The 13,041-nt window shown below is 47.6% G+C and overlaps 1 non-coding gene and 1 pseudogene across 1 annotated transcript; both read left to right on the top strand.

Annotated features, from left to right (window-relative positions):
- Positions 1-4,551: 4,551 nt before the first annotated feature.
- On the top strand, positions 4,552-8,892 carry LOC123166333 (DNA (cytosine-5)-methyltransferase CMT3-like; annotated as a pseudogene).
- Positions 8,893-12,460: 3,568 nt separating this feature from the next.
- Positions 12,461-12,533, top strand: TRNAA-CGC (transfer RNA alanine (anticodon CGC)). Its single transcript has one exon. It is a non-coding gene; the product is annotated as a tRNA-Ala (tRNA).
- Positions 12,534-13,041: the final 508 nt, after the last annotated feature.

Here is a 13,041-nt window from a genome sequence, read left to right as displayed (position 1 = left end):
AAATATAAAAGAAAAAAAAATGAAGAAAGCCACTAGTAAAAGCACAAAAATAGGAAAAAAATGGTCTATAATATTATGTTTTCCTTTTTCTATTATGAGAAAGTACCCGTGGTGGCAGTGTCAAGCAGCAGAGGAGATTTAAAAGGACAATGTGTGTGTATGTAGAAAAAACACACACACACACACAAGAAACACTCAAGATGATGTAATTACTCTCAAGGTTAAGTTATGCAAAACAAAGATTTGTGTATTTTGGTAAACATTTTTTTAAACTAGGCAAACGTTGTATTTACATTACAAAATCCTGTCTTGTGCTTTACATTACATGTAGACGTCGACCGTTGCTTCTGCCCATAGTATGCGCTAATTTGATGAACTCTAAAATTTAACCCTAACTAATTTGATGAACTCTAAAGTTTAATGAACCCTAACTAATTTGATGAACTCTAAAATTTAACCCTAACTAATTTGATGAACTCTAAAGTTTAATGAACCCTAACTAATTTGATGAACTCTAAAATTTAACCCTAACTAATTTGATGAACTCTAAAATTTAACCCTAACTAATTCGATGAACTCTAAAACTAATTCTATTTAATAACTACTGCCGTAATTAGCATCTAATTTGATGAACCCTAACTAAGTAGATGAACTCTGAAATTTAACCCTAAGAACCCTAGCTAGGCAGAGGTAGGGGAGGAGGAGGAGGAGGGCGTGCTCACCTCGGGCGCCGGCGGAGTTAGGGAGAGGGGCACGCGGCGTCGAGGTCGGGGACGGGGTCGGGGCGGCGGGCGCACGGCGGAGGGCGGCGATGTATGGGGGCGTCGAGGTCGGGGTCAGGGGCGGCGTCGAGGTCGGGGTCAGGGTCGGGGGCGGCGTCGAGGGTGTGCGGAGAGCGACGGGTCGCGCGCGGCGGCCGACGGCGATGCAGGGCGGCGACAGCGGAGGAGTAGGGATTTGGGGGAAGTGGCCGTGGGGAAGAACGAAGCGCGCGGTTAAGTCAAAAGTAGCAGTAGCGCGTTCCAGGAAGCGCGCTGCTACAAAACAAGTAGCGGTAGCGCTGTTTCTGTAAGCTCGCTACTACTATGTGTAGCCTATCGGCTCAGCAGTGGGAATTTTAGTAGTAGGGCTTTTATGGCTAGACGCGCTATTGCTATATATGTATCTGTAGTGCGGTTTTCGCCAACGCGCTACTGGTAGTTAGCACTAGCGTGCTTTTTTAACAAGCGCTACTGCTAAAGTTCTGTGTATAAGGTTTTCCCTAGTAGTGATGGATCAAGAGATGGGCGCCATCCGGGCTGCGGTGGTGGTGCAGTTGATGAAGCCGGGGACGGTGGTGGTACAGTTGGTGGAGCCGGGGGCGGAGCAGGAGCGGGCGCCGTGCGGAACTGCGGCGGCCTAGGGTTTTTGCCCCGGTAGTTGGGACTTGGACGCCAGACGGATTGTTGAGGAGGTGCTGTTGGTGCAGGTGGCGGTGGCGGCGTCGACGCAGGCGGGCGAGGAGAAGCAGTGAAGACCCGAGGACAGGAGTCCTTCGTAGTTAGGGCACGATCGGCCCTATGGAGCATCGAGCGAACCTCGGCGAAGGAGGGACGCGGACGCATCATAGGGATGAAGGAGGCCTGCTTCTCGAACCGCTCGCTGAGGCCGACGAGGAGGACGTTGATGAGCTGGCGATCGTCGATCGGATCACCAAGTTTGCGGAGTTCATCCGCGATCGCCTTGAGGCGTTGGCAGTAGACACCGACTGTTGAATCACCTTGCACCGTATTCCGAAGCTCGGTGTGGAGATTGTTGGCACGAGCGTCGACGTTGTCCTGGAAGAGCTGACGAAGGGCCGCCCATAGATCGATGACGGAGGCACCGTCACAGTGGGCGAGATTGAAGATATCTGTGGAGACTCGCATGTAGATCCATTGAATAATGGCGAGATCATCCTTGACCCATTGCGTATCATGAAGTTGAGGAAGAGAGTCGTCGGCAACGTGAGAGCGGAGATTGCATCGCCCAAGGTGGACGTCGAAGAGGTGACGCCAATGGTAGTAGTTGTGAGCAGCGAGGTCTAGGGTTACGGGGATGTAGGGGCTAATATCGGAGATAGTGTCGGTGAAGGAGATGGAAGGGGGTATTGGTGGGGGTAGAGCTAGAGTAGAGGTAGAGGAGGCCGTGGCCGCGGCGACCTTGGCGGCACGCCGCTCGAAGTAGCCGGGTGGCGGGGCTGGCGGGTTAGCCATACACTAGGATCGAAAGTCTGATACCATGTAGAATTGTATTGAATAATTGTTGATACAATATTGTGCCGGCACAACAAGTATATATAAAAGCTAAGCCGCACCTGATCTAGCCTTATTACAAACCGAGTACGTAGGAGTCTAAAATCTTAATACAAGTTGTATTCTAACAAGGCTTACAGACTATTAAAGAGAGAAAAGGCACCCACAGGTGCAAATAAAGTTTCGCCAGCAAACTAAAATGGAAACATCAGATCACACTAGGCAACCGCCACAATCTCCCGATAATGTAGGATGACGTTGTTCTATCTCAGTTGCTTGGTCAGGTCTCGGCAAAACACGCATATGTGCTTTGTGGGATGGCCAGTGAATCATTTCTCCAAAATTCAGCAACAGTGAGTGATGTGTGCTTCTCCCTGTGTTCAGCGATGTACCATCCATTGCCCTTGGTTCTAGGCAATCTTATCAACGCAGGACACTCACAAAGATAGGATCAGAATGTAATTTTCTGCATTACATTCTCAAGAAGGCAGTCAATCGCGAAGGGCACGACGCCTTGCAAGGCGACGCTGCGTCTATACTCACCCTGCAAGTATTACCAGCTCTTAGTAGTAATAGATTCAGATAAAATTAAACTAACACAGTCCATACATTATTAAGCATCCAATAATTTTACTTTCTCAGCAGGAGCAATCTCAGACAAAATTAAACTACCATACGACATGGTCACTTCTTCATCCAGTGATACATTACCGAAAAATTGCGTTCGCCCCGCTTTATAAAAGCAACAACCACCAAACAGATACAAAGCACACCACACCACGTAACACCCACACTAACTAAAGGCCAGATACATAGGTGTCAAAGGGATACAACAACAACAACAACAACAACAACACACTAAAAGGCACAAATTAGACGACAAGAAAAGACAACAAGCATCACTACGGAGCCGCCGGCGCCCTCCCGATGATATCGCGAAGGAGTGAAGCTGAGAATTGATGAGACCGTGTGCTCCAAGACGGTGCCTTCGGGAAGTACACGACACCGTAGCGCCGCCACCACCCGATCCAAAGATCAGATTTTCATCCGGAGCACGACGAATAGAGGGAGAAACCACAACGGAGACTCCAGGGAGCTGAAGACGCCCACAGACACTGCCTCGACGATCGGTCTGGCCAAAACCAGACAGGGTTTACATCCCGTCAAGCATACTCCACCTTCAGCTAAACGCCAACCACCATACCTCCCAAATGGCCATGGGGCTAGCCGCCCGCACCAGAGCCACGACCTCATCCCACGGGCACCGCGGCTCCCACCATCCGAGCCACCACAGAGGAACCAAGATGCCCCGAATGTCCTCCATGGCTGTGGGCAACCGCCGACAGCAATCGGAAAGGCCAAGTTGAGAAGAGGCGGGGTGGGAGCGGACTACATCGACGCCCGACATCGCTGCCAGTGATGGGTGGCCCGACCGCGTCGGCACCACCAATCTCTTGGATCATGTCCCCAAACGTCACCCCTGACGCCCAACCAGAGCTCCTTGCCTGGATCTGCACCTAGCACAAACCGGCCAACCGCATGGGACACGTGGTTAGCAAAATCAAAATTCATATACAAACCGGCCACCCGCTCAATGACGCGAGAAGCCGGATCGTCCACGACATGCAAACACAGAGGAGCATCCGCAGCCAGACGAGTCGACGCTGGAGAACGTACAAGCCAACGTTGTGCCACGGCCCGCACACCACCGGCAGCCGTCGCAGCTCCCCTACTTCCCATATCTGTCAAGCAAGCTGGACCCACTTAAAGAAAATCAACCAATCACGTATTCGAAATCTGATGGGACGTAATAAAATGGAAAGAAAAACAATCAATCAAACACGGTGCACATTCCAAATATTATTTATTTTTTAGAATCAAATCTGATTTATATATAGTAATGAATGTATATATGTTGGCATGGGGACGTGATAATAAGGAATTTATGGAAGGAAACTGGAATCACGCACTACGTACGTAGGATGGAAGGAAACAATGAAGGGAATGGATCCATCCCCATGAGCAGCAGACAGCTAGCTCCAACAACGTTCACCTCCTGCATGCTCCGATTCCGATTCCGATGGCCAACCAAAATCATCATCATCAAAATTTAAACGATGGACGGGCCATCGGATTCCCCCGCAATCTCCTCCGATCCTTTTAAAACCCCCAAAATCCTCACCGGCACCGGCACACACTCAGATCCATCCAATCCAACCATCTCAACGAACCCCTTATCAGCCACCAAGCGAGGTGCGAGCTGGAGGTTGAACTAGGCATGGACATGGAGAGCCTACCACCGGCCCCTGCCATCGCCACGGAACAACCGTAAGCGCGCGCCCGTCGTCAAGCCGGACTCGGTGCCGGTGAAATCGCAGGCACCCAAGGCAGTCGGCGACAGCGACTCTGTGTCTGTGTTGGTCGCGGAGCCATTCCCCGCCGAGGAGGCGCACAGCAGGTGGCCCAATCGATACAAGCGCCAACGCGGCCCAAGGAGAAGGAGGTAACGTCTCATGCATGCGTCTCGATTGTTGTCTGCCACTTATGCATGTGCTCAAGATGAACAACATTCGTTCGTTCACGATGATCAACATTGCGTTGGAGCAGGAAAGCGGCCGCCGCCGACGATGAGGAGGTCAAGGCCAAGTCGCACTACCCATCAGCCAAGGTCGACCACACCATCTATGTAACGGTATGATATATGACACAGTAATTAACATCCCTAGCTCTCTTTTATCTCTAGTCTAGGTCTCATCTCTGAATACATGCATGCGTGCGTGTTAGCTTCCTTCGGATCAGATTAGTCTTGCTATATACCTAGTTTGTTCCGTCGGTCGATCGTAGCAGCAGCAACAGCAGAGTACAAGTTCAGCGCCTTTTTTTCTTTTTTTTTCACTCACTTCAGTACTGAAGATTGTTACCTTCGGAAAGGCTAGGGTTTTAGGGACCTTAACTTTAATTTAAAAATGGTTATGTACGCACATCGCAATAATGCAGAGGTCCACGGCAATCCTCCTTTTCTAAAACAAGTAATACTAGCTAGTACCTTGATCACCGGTACTAGCTAGTAAAGGCTGCATTGCTTGATTGTTGCGACTAGAAATAATCCTATACTTCCAACTATTAATTCCTTTCTACGTACCCATTTGTGCATAGGCTGGAGAAAATCTGCCGGACTACATCGGCAGGATAACAGACTTCTTCGAGGGCATCGACGGTGGCCGCTACTTCACGTGCCCGTGGTTCTTCCGTCCACAAGACACGGTGATATCCAACACGAAACATGTCAAGGACCACACCCACGACCCCAAGCGCATCTTCTTGTCTGATGAAAGGAACGATAATGACCTTGATTGTATTGTGTCCAAGGTCAAGATCATCCAGGTCGATCCCAAGGTAAGTGTAGTTCGCTGTTCATGACTCTATGATGCCTTACCTATGTAAATGTTTCTCAGTTTTGTTGCACACCTCGTTTCAGCTTGATCAAGAAGCCAAGGCTCAACTAGCGGCTGACGCGGACCTGTACTTTGATATGTCCTATACTGTCCCCTACTCGACGTTTGAAAATATCACACCAGGTAATTGCTGCCTGCATCAAGGGCAAACCAACTTGGTTATGTTTTGAACATTTTATTGGCTCTACAGGAAAACTTACTATATATATATTGACATGGGCTTTGCACTCTGCCTATAATCTTCGGAGTACCATTGCTAAATTTGTTGTATTAGATTTTCAAAATTAATTTCTGGGCTTTGAAGGTTTTTAAAAATATGCATAGACCTATTTTTGCCACCAATTTCTCTGTTGTTGATCATAATCTGCTTGGAGTCAGAAAACCACTTTCCACCTTGAACTTGTACACACAAATTCAGAATTAGTCTACCGAGATAAATTCCCGTGGTAATTTTTTTATTATTATGATAATACAAGATTTGCCTTGCTTGTAGATATTAATGAGAATTCTGGGATCTCATTTGATGGTGAAGCTAATTCAAAGTCTGATGCTCCAGCAACAAAAGCAACAATTCTCGACCTATATTCAGGCTGTGGTGGAATGTCCACCGGCTTGTGCTTGGGTGCGGTAATAGCTGGTGTTCAGATGGAAACGGTATAGTTCTACCTTATTGTTTTGAAGAACATAAGTGATTGATTTCTCTCCACTAACATGTCCTTATTTGTTTTTATCTTTCTCTTGATATTTGTAGCGATGGGCTGTAGATCTTAATACCAATGCATGCAAGAGCTTTAAGTATAATCATCCAAGCACAGAGGTATGTCTTGGTGCATCTTAAACTTCGTTATATTATATAAATGCTCTCTCTTGTTTGCTGAATATATAATTTGTCTCCCGTGGGTTGGTAATGAAAAAGTGGATGATTTTCTCTTGTTGCTAGAGGAATGGTCTGTCCTATGTGACAAGTACATCCACAAACATAATGACGATGCCTCAGCTAGTCCGTTGAAGGTTGAAGGGGAAGAACATGAACTTAGAAAAGGCAAGCTTGTCATACACAAACTTACCGCGATCTGCTATGGTGGCGCCAAGAGAGAAAAATGCATATACTTCAAGGTACTCCTCATTCTCATCTTGTTCGCTTGTTGTGTTGGTACATTTGTTGTTCCTGTACATGTCATCATAATATAATTTTTTAACAGGTGCAATGGAATGACCATCGGGTTGAGGATTCCTGGGAGACCATGGAGAAACTCTGGTTAGTATCTAATCTGAAGTTATTTAAAAAAATGTATTTCAAGTGCAATGACTCTGCTTCAATGTTCAGCGCTTACCCACTGAAAATTAAAGAATTTGTTCAAGAAGGCCATAGGCGAAAGATCTTTCCATTGCCAGTGAGTGTTTCCTATCTTCTTTCTACTTGGTAATATTGGCTAAACACAAGATTCGCTAATGGTATTTGATTGTCATATCACATTTTAAAGGGTGATGTTGATGTGTTGTGCGGTGGCCCGCCCTGTCAAGGATTGAGCGGGAACAATCGGCACAGAAAATGTGACAAACCGTTGGATGATGACAAGAATAGACAGATTGTCACATTTATGGACATCGTTTCCTTCCTTAAGCCAAAATATGTGCTTATGGAAAACGCCGCGGATATTCTTAAGCTCAATGGTGGCTCTGTTGGTAGGTATGCTTTGAGCCGTTTGGTGGCACTGAACTATCAATCTCGGATGGGGTTGATGGTAGCCGGTTGCTATGGGCTGCCACAATTTCGAATGCGGATGTTCCTATGGGGAGCCCTCGCGACCATGGTTTGTTTTTGTACCTTGTCATTATCAGTGTTCTCTACAACTCTATGACTCAGATGATTGATATGGTGTACTTGGCTATGCAGGTGCTCCCAAAGTATCCCCTCCCAACACACGACGTAGTAGTACGTGGCGGAGCACCGAGTGCCTTCTCTGTAAGTAAAATTATACTGAAACCAATCCACTAGCAAGTGTAAACATGCATGCTGACCATATTGATTCTGTTTTGCAGCAAAGTGTTGTTGCAAAGTATTGACCATATGCTGAACTTTGTGTGTTTTAGGGAGCCAACTTCCGTAACTTGACAGGGGTCAAGGTCGGCCATGACAATGTTGCGTAAATGGATCCTACAATTAAGCCGCCCTGTCTTGAGTCTGGCAAACCATTGGTGGGTACCCTTCTACTGCCCAATTCTTTTTTTCCAATATGACCCAAAGCATTACCAAAGACATAGCAACTATATATGCAATCTACTAGCTCTTACTTATTATTTATAGAATCTAAGAAAAAGAGAAAAAAAAACTCTTATTAGTTACACCACCTAGACTCTCACATTATTGCTGACGAGCTTGCTTGTCGTCTACATTATTTCCAGGTTTCCTTTTTGGAACTCGGTCGTGTTGTCGTCAATGATTTTTATTTGATACATAGAAAGTTACATATATATATACATGATGTTGTAGGCCTTTTGGACGGTTGTGGACCGGTGGGATGAGACAGTGCCGACGGTTTTCACCCGAGCAGAACCGCACAACCAGGTCAATTCATAATTTGTTTGCAGTATCTCTCATCTTTTGCTCTCTGTTTTCTAATTTTCAGCTTACCGCTTCGAGTTGTTGTTCCCCTCCCAAGGGCTACTGGAGTCCCTGAATAAGTTTTTTTTTAGCGTGTGATTGTCCTGCATTTAGGTCATACTGCACCCGGAGCAGGCGCGGGTGCTGACGGTGAGAGAGAATGCTCGGCTGCAGCCTGCAGGGGTTCCCAGACTACTACCGCATGTACGGCCCCATCAAAGAGCGGTAGGTTCATCAACTGTCTCTTCCTCTGGTCACACACACATACATATGTAGACTGGAGCTGAGCTGAACATTTGCAACTCCTGATGATGCGTTGCTTGAGCTTGACAGATACATGCAAGTCGGCAACGCGGTGGCGGTCCCAGTCGGCCGTGCGTTGGGGTATGCGCTGGCCAAGGCGTTCCTGCGCAAGACAGAGGGGAACAACAACCCGCTGATCGTGCTGCCCGACAACTTCTCTGACGTGGCCACGATGAGGGCATCGTCGTCTGCTGCCGAGGCGGTGGAGGAGGAATGGGAAGGAGCTTCAGACCTGAGTTCATCTGGGAACAACTAATGACTAGCTATCATTCATGATTACTCATTAGGATGGCCTGGTGGGAGATGAGTAAGCACTGCTGTTGCTGTTTTGTCCCTGTGGTTAATTACTCTTGGAAACATGCCTGCAGCTGCATGATGATGTTTGGTCCATTGAGTTTCTATTGTCGACACTAGTGGATGAAATTGTTGGCGTTTGTGCTCCGGCCAGTTACAGAATGAATGAATCTATCTATCTATGTTCTAATCGATAACTGCTATATATATTTTCCCCGCAACAAAAGAACTGTTGCAAAAATTATACGTGAAAGAAAACATATATTTGGGATAAATTAACCTGACTTGGTACCGCAAAAACAAAAAGGAAAAAACCTTGTCTTGGTTCAGAACTCAGACTCTTAATAAGTCCTCTTTCTTTTGCATGGTAATATGTGTCTCGTTTATATCATAAAGACTAAAGTACAAGTCACATAAAGACCTATATGACAAAACTGAAAAGGCAGCAGAATGTCTCTGCGCTTGACACCAACCCCCGTCACCTACCTCCGGCACCATCATAGCAGCCACCAAAAGAAAAGAAAAAAAATAACGGATCACCTTGTCACTCGAGCTCGACGTGGCTCCGTCGCTGATATGTAGCTTTGCGGGCCTCCAAAGTGGCTCACCAAGGACGAAACTATTACCGTTGAATGAATCAGACCGGGGCAACACCCCGGACACGCCATCGAACTCCAGATCTGGCCCCCCGCATGACTAAGACGTCGGAGGAGGAAACCATACCTGCCGTCCAGGAACCACGAGCCCAGCACGCGCTCCATCTTACAGATGTCGTCGATGCAGACCTCAATTAATCTGCATCCGCTCCTCGACTACCTCCCAAGCTCCGCGCCGACCTTGAAGCAGATGCCATCGCAACGGCGGAGCCCGAGGACACATGCCCACCACAAAGATGTCGCCGCCGCCACGATATCCCCGCTTGAACAGAGTGGTACCCAGATACTTCACCGACAATAGAGCGATCGCCTCGCCGGAGAAGAATCCGAAACTTCTTTATTCAGCATCACCGTCACCGTCACGGAAGCCAAGACGTCGAACGATCCAAAACCCTAACCTTCTTGGGCCCTAAAACCTAAAGCTAAAACGATCCACGTGCATGGGATCCGGCGACCCCCCTCACCTCCAACGACCAAAAAGGTCGCCGGCGGAGGAGGGCCGCCGGAAGACGGCGCGGAAAGGAGTGGCTCTCCGGGTAGCGGCGGCTAGGTTTGGCTACAGGAGGAAAACGACCGCACGATGGAAGCCCACGTACGGCACGCAAGGCCAATCGAGGGACTGTTAATAAGTCCTAACGCACACGCGTCTACGTATGTAGTACAAATTACTAGGAAGGAATTACGGCCGGGATTATTAATTACAAATCCATCGATCGATCGAGTTGCTTCGTCTCCCTCCCTAAACTAGGGATCGATCCGATCGATGGGGTCGTGCACGTCTCGACCCGTCCCATGGACGGATCTGCCGCCGGATCTCATCATCGCGGTCTCCGCCCGCCTACAACACCCCGCCGACATCGTCCGCTTCGACGCGGTGTGCAGGCCATGGCGCGACGCGGCTGCGCTGCTCTCCCCGGCAGCGGCGGCGACCTCGTGCCTGCCGCTGCCGTGGCTTCTCACGTCGCGCGACTACCGCATGGTGCACTCCATCGTCGACTTCCGTCACCCCTCCCGCAGCAACGATGACATCGTCCTCCCAGAGCCGCCGGGAGCACAAGCAACCACCGTCCAGGAAAGAACAAGGAACCGGGTGGCTAGCGCGGACGGCACGGCGGCTTGGTTCTTGGTCGCTGGCCCCGACCCAAAACTCATCGACATTTTCACCGGAGCCGTGACCCTAAACCTACCCCCCTTCCCAGAGCAGGCGAGGATGGCCATGGACAGTTTCCGCGGCATCGTCTACGGTGATGGCACCGTTTTTCTCTACAGTTTTCGCAAGCAAGCCATTAGGAAAACAGGGTTCACGGCGGCTATCATGCGCCCCGGCGACACCTCGTGGACGGTCATGGAAAAGAGACTGGCGACACCTCGTGGACGGTCATGGAAAAGAGACTGGATACCGTGGCACGAGGAGGTGATGCCATGTATCATGACGGCAAGGTCTTGGTTTGGGCCGCCGACGCTCTCTGGTGCTTCCTCCTCCAAATCCAAACTAATGGCGGCGGAAGCGACGACCTTGCATCATGTTCATGGAGGTGGAATGCAGACCACGATGGGACGTGGATTTTTAGAACAGCTGCACCCGGGCCCTTCTATCCTGGCTGTCCAATACTGCTTTAACATCTGTGCAACACAACTAACTTTCTATATGAAATTTTCTTTTTTTTTGTTTCTCTCACATAGAACATGTCTTGAACTTCAAACCTTTGCAGCGTGGTAAAGCTTTCTATCTAGAATCTAGGATACATCTTTCAGAATTTTTTGTCAAACATAAATATACAAAATATGATTTTTTTAATCTAGAAAATCATAATTTGTATATTTATATTTGACAAAAAAATCTGAAAGATTTATCCTAGATTCTAGATAGAAAACTTTGCTACGCTGCAAAGGTTTGAACTTCAAAATATGTTTTATGTGAGAGAAACAAAAAAGACAAATGTATTTGCACGAATCGCGATGCGTAGAATGGATGGCTAGATAGGGAGGGCCTGGGTGCACCTGTTCTATTATATATTTTCGGACCACTATGAGAATAATAATGATCACGAACGCAGCTACATGTTGGAGTCACAAGGTGAGATACTATGGGCATCCGTCCTGATGAAAGACAACAGGGGTCCTTATGGTTACGACTATCTTCCATATATACTGCGGGTGACAGTGCACGCGTTGCAGAAAGAGGCAGGCAGCGGCGAGATGCGGTGGGTCGCCAAGGACGGACAGAGCCTTGGCAACCGCATCTTGTTCCTCGGCTCTCCGGCTAGTTTCTCCGCTCAGTTGCTGGATAATGCAGGCAACAGCAGCAGCAGTGCCTATTTTGCCTTTGAGGGCGGCGTGTTTAGATACAATTTTGTGGACGACGAGAGCGAGCTTGTCAAGTGGGTGCCAATTAGATTGAGCTACAACGATGCTTGCACGGTATGGCTCCGCCCCAAGCTTACGTTTGCTTCGGTCCATGAGATTCAAGAAAGGCTCGAGGCTCAGAAGAAGGCGCGGTCAATATCTAAACTCAGCAGGGTGAATCACTATTTTAGCAACTCCATTGTAGTTTTGTCTCGAAATATTCGGCAACCAAGATAACAAAGGCGTTCTAGTTGGGCGACCCGGGTCTATATATTTGGACACAAGGATCTGGGGTTTTCTTTTCTTTTCGAGCATGGAAATAAGAATTGTTATGATTGTATTTTGCAATTTGCTAGTTATTGGTCAGGTAACGGGCAAAAAAGCTTATAAGAGGAAAACATAAGCCGAATGAAGAAAGAGGAAAGAGTGGAATTAGGACCTGCGGCTCCAACTGATTACAACATTAAATTAGCAATTGAAAAAACCTAATTAGTAATTGATCACGCGTCCCGAGATAGCATGCACATTGGGGGTGTAGCTCATATGGTAGAGCGCTCGCTTCGCATGCGAGAGGCACGGGGTTCGATTCCCCGCACCTCCAACTTCCATTCTTATTTTCATTTCAGCCATTCTTTATTTTTAGCACACAAATCATTTTTAGGGATATCTGACATTTCCTTTGTTTTGGGCAATAACGATTCCCTTTTCAGGAGATGAAACATACATAACTGACTATGATGCATTGGGGTGGCACAAATTGGCAAATACTATTATCATAAGAATTCATATTTTGTATTTTCAAATAGATGGTTGCCAACTAGGACACCACTTTTGGTTCCAAATTAGTTTTGACTTGGGAAATCAATCCTTCTGCAGTTTGGAATGCTTGCAGGCTTGGAGCCAAAGCTGAGTTGACCCTGAAGCCTTTTCATGAATCCTATGGACCAAAGCAAACGTAAGGGCAACTCTAACCGGTCCCTATACATAACGGAGGATCTGGCGGAGTAAACCCTTAGTGGGATATTTTTACTCTACTAAATTTCCGCCAGACCTAGCCGAACCCCTATATATAACAAAGTAAAAAAAATTCATTTGCATTTCATTTTCGG

Source organism: Triticum aestivum, chromosome 7D, assembly GCF_018294505.1.
Source record: "Triticum aestivum cultivar Chinese Spring chromosome 7D, IWGSC CS RefSeq v2.1, whole genome shotgun sequence".
Classification (NCBI taxonomy): Eukaryota; Viridiplantae; Streptophyta; class Magnoliopsida; order Poales; family Poaceae; genus Triticum; species Triticum aestivum.
This window is presented reverse-complemented; position numbering and strand designations above follow the sequence as displayed.